Raw genomic sequence first — 7,552 nt, 5'->3', positions numbered from 1 at the left:
GATCAGCTTTAGGTAGAGTAGGAGCAACATGTAGCTCGCCTTTCGGAACTGGATGCCAAAGTTGCTGAGGCTGTTATATTGGAGTCTAGTTTGCAACAAAGCGAGCAAGAAGTTGTAACCCGTAGCCAAGAAATTGGCCCGCTGAGGGTTAGATTTGAAGAAGCCAGGGCCAAATGGACAGAAGTCTACAACGACGTTCTTGCTGCAACCGAACGCGAGGCTGCCTCCGCTGAAAGAGTGACCAACTTAGAGGCAGCCTTGAACTCCAAAATTGAAGAGCTTGCTGCTACAGGGGAGAAACTAGCACAACTAGAAGAGAAGTACAGGAAAACTATCGAGCATAATAGGCTTTTTAGTTCAACTATCCGTGACCTTGATGTTAGCCTCAAATCTGCTAGGTCCGCCCGGGAAAACCTTTTTGCCGAGGTAACCCAACTCAAAGAAGAACTAAATCACCGAGCGTCCTCCCTTGTTGTTGAGAAAACTTAGGCTATGTAAAACATGAGAAGAAAAACCTTGGAAGAGGCCAAAGCTGATGTCATTGGTTTTGATGCCGAAATTGCTAAGGCCCGTGAGCTTGAGTTAGTTACTAAAAGTGGACTCCCAGCGAGGTCCGATGCACCTGGTTCTTCTGGTTTCGATTTCGAGTTCTCGAGAACTGAAGAAGAATCAGAGGATGATGATGCTGAAGGCCAAACTGGTGAAAATGTTGAGACATCAGTGGGTCCATCTACTTCTCCCCGGGGCGCGGACACTTCTCTTCCTCTTGGTTCCGGAGACACTGCAGTTTAGCTTTTCTTTTCTTTTTCCAATTCTTGTACCTGTGCCGTTTTGGCATATTTTTGTAAATAAAACCATCTTTTGCTCAGGTATTGTTTGAGTCTTCCTTTCGTTTGAATATTCATGCAATTCTTTAATCTTTGCATTTTCTTCCTTTTGCTTAAGAATTTTGCGCAAGCTTTTCTATTTTTCGTCTTATTATGTGAAGCCTAGGGTTTATTCTCCCTGAAAGCATTTTTGGCTCTGGGCATCAACCATTTTTTGTGAGGGCTTTGATAAGTATTTGTGCAACTTTACTTTTTGCGACCTTTCGTATGCAGCTTCGGGTGTATCTTTCCTCGAAGGCATTTTGATTCTGGGCATAAATTCTTCCGGAACCAACCCTTTAACGTGAGGGTTTTAATAAAAAGAGGTCCCTATTATTTTTACGGTGCTCTTGAAGATGACGTCTCATGTTCATTACAGCACTAGCATTTCGAAGTCAGAGAACCAAGTCTCAGGTTCCGTTATGCAACCAAGGAATCGAACGACGAGGCTATGAACACGAGCCTAGATCTATTAGATGAAAGGCACGAAGCAGCCCTTATCCGGTTGGCCGCCAAAAAATAGCGGATCGAGAGATATTACAATCGAAGGGCCAACTTTCGACACTTTAATGTCGGGTACTTAGTGTTAAGGAAGGTCACACTAAACACCCGGAACCCAAATGAAGGAAAGCTGGGGCCGAACTGGGAAGGACCTTATCAAGTTATTGAGATCACCGGTAAAGAATCGTACAAGCTCGGAACAATGAACGGTGAGCAACTACCAAACAACTGGAACATAACTTAATTGAAGCGATACTACTGTTAAGGTACGACCCCATTCATTTCCTTTTATTTATTTATATTACGAACTAACACTTGCAGGAAATCATCAGAGAACAATACAATCTTTAGGCCTGAAAGCGCGCGTTGCACTCTTTTTCCCTTGAATCGGTTTTGTCCCAAATGGGTTTTCCGACAAGGTTTTAATGAGGCAAAAGTAAATCGTGCTAACTTAAAATTGAAGGCCGGTTACGAACTGGTATGGAAGATCTCGACAACAGTATTCGAGGCCTCTCTACGCTCGTCCCCGAATAATGGAGGGCTTCACCCTTGGATAACTACTTTAGCAAGGAAGGAAACTTTATGATTGAATGATCTCGGCTCGATCGATAGGATTTACTGCAAGGTCCAAACGGTCAAATGAACCGTGCCCGCATAGACTACTCGAGCCTTGGCACAAAATTAGTACACATGTGTAACTATTACGCACAAGAATAAAAAGAAATTTCTACCTTGCGTATAAATATCTTGTCCCTTAAGAATTTCTCTTTTTTTCTTTTCCTCTTAAGGAATTTCTTACATTGGATACCCTAAAGGTATTGAGCCCATGCGTCGCCTTTATCCGGGTTCAAACGATCACTCTCAATTGGGGGCTGCCATCCAAAAACAAACTCGGACGACTCGGGCTATCGGAGCTCAGGGGCACGAGACCTATTAGGCAACGCCCGAACCTTAAAAGGCTACGGCCATCCCCATTCGGGGACTGTTATCTGAGGCAAGCCCGAATAACTCGGGGTAACAACCTACTGGGAAATACCCGAACTAAAGGCTACAGCCATATAAAAACGGCTCGGAGACGTTCGAGACCCATAACAAAAAAACAAGGCCTTCAAAATTTCATAACCAGTTCTAAAGGCTATCTTCGGCAAACTATAATCTAAAAAATCATAAGTACTTTGGGGAAAAATATTTCTGGTCATACCGAACCCTCACGATGCCTTAAACAAAATAATGTCAAATGCAAGGCTTGTTCGAACTTCTGAACATGACCTAACTATTTTATGCTAAGGTATTTCGATCTTTGTAAACATAAAGAATAAAGCAAAGGAAAACAAAATTCTTAAACTGTCGAAGGGAAAAACAAGCATTGTATATTATATACAGTCTTTACAAAGGCCAAATAGACTTAACAAAAAATACTAAAGTACACAAGTACAAAAAACAAAAAAGCAAATGTTTTTTTACAAAGGCGCCTAAATAGCCTGGTTTTCCACCCCCGGTCGGGTCCATTGGAACCCTCTTCTTCTTCTTCTTCTTCTTCTTCTTCTTCTTCTTCTTCTTCTTCTTCTTCTTCTTCTTCTTCTTCTTCTTCTTCTTCTTCTTCTTCTTCTTCTTCTTCTTCTTCTTGGCCTCGGCCTTGAGCCCCTTAGCAGTTTCAATCTCGGCCGATAGATCGTAACCCCGAGCATGGATCTCCTCGAGGGCCTCTCTTCGCCACTGCCACTTCTCATAATCAACAATGTCCTTCAAACGGTTCTAGGCCGCCTCGGCATCAGCCTTATATTGGGCCAACATCTCGTCGGCATCGACTTTAAACACCACTGCCACCGACTTGGTCGTTTCAAGCTCCTTAGCCATAATTTCTCGCTCAGAGGCGGCCGAGCTTAGCTGAGACTGGAGATCTTCAACCTTTTTGGCCTGCACCTCGATCTTTTCTTTTGCCGCTTAAAGATGGGCCTCAGCCTAAGCCAGTTGCGCCCGAGCAGTCTCCTTTTCTGAGGCCAGGCGGTCCATCCCGCCCCTCAATTCGTCGGTCTTGGCCTTGATAACATCCATTTTCAGCTCGCAGTTGATCGACCATGTCGATTTTTTGTTGGACCTGCGGATTTCGACCGTGAGTCACCAAGTTTAGTTCATCATCACTAACCTCAAAGACTTTTACCTCTTCCACCAGAATGACGTGTTCTTTCTGAGCCACGTCCAACTCGTCCCGAAGACTCTTGGCCTCTTCCTCGCGTTGCTCACTAAGAAGTTTATTCATATCTCTCTTCTCAATAAACGCTTTGGCTTCGTCCTCGAGGAGACTCATCTCTTATTGATATCGGAGGAAGGTCTCGTGGTGAAGCACCAAGGCCTGCGAGTACAAGGAAAAATATTGAGATCATTAAGTAACCAAAGCTGGAAAATGAAAAGGTTGAGTAACACCTTACCCGATTCAATGCATGTTGTGCTTCATTGAACAAGCATGGAGATTCCAACTCGTTCATATTTCCCTGGTCTTCTTCAGTCACGAGGCATCACAGGTAACTAGCTACCCCAACAAGCGTGGAAAGGACCCGGGTGTCCCCCAGAACAGAGATAATTATCGACTACTTCCGACTGAGATCGACACTCGGGGCAGGGAATCAATTGACCAATCTCGGGCTCGAGCTAGACCCACTTGTCCCAGAGGGAAGACTTCTTCTTAGTACTTCTAAATCACCCAATCCAGTGACATCCTCCGTGGCAATAGAGTCCACACCATTAAAAAAGCCTTTGGAGGGGATCGTTCGCTCCTTGGACCCCCTCATTTGAACGCTCCTTCGCTGCTTGAGCTTCACCAAACATTGAGTCCGTGAACGAAGTCGATCCCATTATATGGATGTCACCTGGTGGAGCAGAACTGTTGTCTTAAGAGTTCTCGATCTTACCTGATGCATCAACCTCTTGAGTTTGGGAGGGATTGGCCTCTATCGTTCCCCCTTCAGTTGATGCCCGTTCTTCAGTGACCGATGGCTCCCGGGCCACTAAAATTTCATCCTCTTCAGACTCTTCCCTAAGCTGATAGAGGGAGTCCAAATCAAGTATTCGGGAGACGGAGGTTTCTTTTGGCTTGCAGATCAGCCTCCTCCTTGGTTTCATTTTCTCCGAGCTCGGAGAACTCGAAGCTCTTCTTCTTTTCACCCTGTTTCGGAGCAGTGGACTCATGGGGAAACCGTCACTATCGGAGATGGGCCTCATTTGGACATCCTTGGGTAATTCTGCAAAAAGAAATAAAACAAGTAAGGACTTAATGATGCAAAAGGGAAACCAAATATTACTCATGAAAGAGATCTCACCGTGCCAACGGGCCTCTCATCAGCCCTTTGAAAGCTTGTGCCACGAGCGCTCGGAATAAAGCCTTTGTGATACGATGCCCTCGACCCACTCCTTGAGTCGAGGAACTGTGTGCGGGATCCGAACAACACTTGCACCATCACAGAACACCGGTAAGAAGAAAGGAAAATGGCGATAAATAAAATCTTGGAAGCAAACTTATATACTTACGTGACATGTTCCACTTCTCAGTTAACAACATGTGCTCGGCCGGGATCAAGTCCGAGGTCCTCACTCATACGAAATGCCCTTGCAAACCTTGATCCCTATCTCAATCGATACTCGAGAATGTGGCCTTACTGGCCCGACAAGCGAGCTTGATCAGTCCCCCCATGTAGAGTCGGGGATTGTATAAATGCATGAGGTGGTCGATAGTGAAAGGGCACCCTTCGATCTTGCTTACAAAGAAACAGAGGAGGACTACGATCCTCTAGAAAGAAGGGTGAATTTGACCAAGGATTACGTCGTATATTTTGCAAAAATCGTCGATAACCGGGTCCAAGGGGCCCAACGTGAAGGGATAAGTGTAAATACTTAAAAATCCCTCGACTTGGGTGGTGATGGCTTCGTCCGGTTCGGGAACCACCACATGTTTTTCAGCCCAATTACAATCCATTTTGACTTCGGAGCGAATATCCTCGTTGATCGAGCAGATGTACCTCGAGACATTCTCACACCGGCTTGGTACAGAGAAGGGCTTTTCGACTTTAAAATCAGCATTGACCGGGCACCCCCCCAGGATGAAAATTTTTAGAGGAGGTTTCGGTGCTGGTTCCTCGGTAGCAGTACGTGAAGCGGTCTCTTCGGTAGACGGTCGCGAGGTAGAAGAAGTTTCTTTTTGGGGAACGATTTTGGAAGTTTTTGCCATTTCTTTATAGAGAGGAAATAAGTAAAAAGAGAAAGTTATAAGAGTACACTCGATGGTTTGAGATAAAGACGAATGAGAGTTCTTTTAAAAGATCTTAAAGTAACCAGAATATAAGTGCTTGGAAGTGTTGAAATTTCTTAGGAACGGGGGCAGAAAGTTTGAATGAAAAAATTAGGAGGTATTTATAGTTTTCCAGCGATGGTTCACATCTAGGAGTGGCCGACCAGTAACTGACAAGCTTTTAATACCATTAAGACTTGACTGACGAGACGTTTTGACTGTTTTGTCGTTTCTGTCATGGGGTATCGAAGTCAGGATCAGAAGCTCATGTCGTTTCTCGTCATCTACTCTCCGAAAAATGAGGGGGTCTATCTGTACACACTCAAAATCAAGCTCACTTACTACATGGTAGGTTAGGCTTGGAACATGACAACCAAGGGTTGAAGATCGATCTCGCGAGCATCGAGTCCCACCGATCTAGGACCCGGGGTCAGAGCGCCTACCTTCGAGAACATCGAGTCTGTGATACCGAAGTTGACCTTAGCCCGATCGAGCTCGAAGAAAAATTGTTAGCATGACCAACAGAAGACCAAAATATCCGTGATCGGTCGAATATTACGGCAGGAATTTTGGGGCGTATAAGTAAGGAACCGACAATCAACTAATCAAGGAATTTTTACCTTTTATAGAATTGTACCTAAAATAGAATTCCTCTACTATATAAAGGGAGACCTGGTAATTCATTGGCGACATTATAACACGCATCCTAAAGCAATACATTATTATTATTTCTCTTTAAGCTCTTGTTCTTCTGTATCCTCACGCTGATTGAAGCGTACCTGGCTCAAGGGTGGCTTCCAAGGCTGATATTATTCAATTCGTGTGGTTTGCATGCACTTTGTCATTATTTATTTTAATTGCGATCTAATTTATCATTTTGTATCAAGTTAGTCCACGTATCCTTAAAACTACTTACAAATTCAATTGTTATCCGATTTTGAGGGTAAACATAACCCTTCCTCGGACCCTACATGAATGCGGTATACTTTGTGCACCAAATTGTTCATATATTTTTAATTTTTCCTTGGTGAATGTTCTGATGCGATCACTAGTATCAAGCACTACCGATTCTACTAGCTCTAAGTGGAAATTAATCCACTACTAGCGAAGCACTAACTTGAGGTTCCCTTTCTTTTTTCCTTTTCAAAATTACTCTACTCCACTTAAAATTAAAACCAACACCAAAACAAGCACTTCCTACATGATTAAATATATCCACACGAGGCCATATCTTTGTAGGGATTAGGGGTGTACATGGGTCGGGTTGGTTCAGATATTTTAATTATCAAACTAAACCAATTGTATCGAGTTATTAAATCTAAATACCAAATCAAATCAATAAAAGTCGGGTTTTTTAATCTCGGTTTTTCTAGGGTTTTTCGGGTTTTCTTTCCATAAAGTCTTCATAGCATAAAACTTAAAATTTGTGCTCCAAATATTTCTTTAATCCTAGTAAGACAGAACTATATAAGGTATTTTTCAATAAAATAACATAAATATGAGATGAGTCATGATATTGTACTAAAATATTCAACAATAAATATAATAAAATCGCATAAAATATATATTATTAATAAGCCATAATGAAAACAAATGTAATTTAAAATTATGACTAATAAGTACTATTATTTACATGACTAACCACTAAAAAAAAGTTATATATCTTAACGTTTGCAAAAATACTTTTTGACTAAAAGTATTTTTCTAAATAAACCGTGTTTGATAGTTTGGCCAAACAAACTCTTAAGCAAATGCAATGCGGAGAAAATTATCCCCGTTGAATACAAAAGAATATGATCTACGTGCTTATTACAAAAATTGATATACTCCAACCATATATGAGCTACGAGCTATCAAACAGAATAACTCCACAAGGACACCTCAACATCACTTTCCATATCAT

The sequence above is a fragment of the Nicotiana tabacum genome, chromosome 15 (assembly GCF_000715075.1).
Source record: "Nicotiana tabacum cultivar K326 chromosome 15, ASM71507v2, whole genome shotgun sequence".
Lineage (NCBI taxonomy): Eukaryota > Viridiplantae > Streptophyta > Magnoliopsida > Solanales > Solanaceae > Nicotiana > Nicotiana tabacum.
This window is presented reverse-complemented; position numbering follows the sequence as displayed.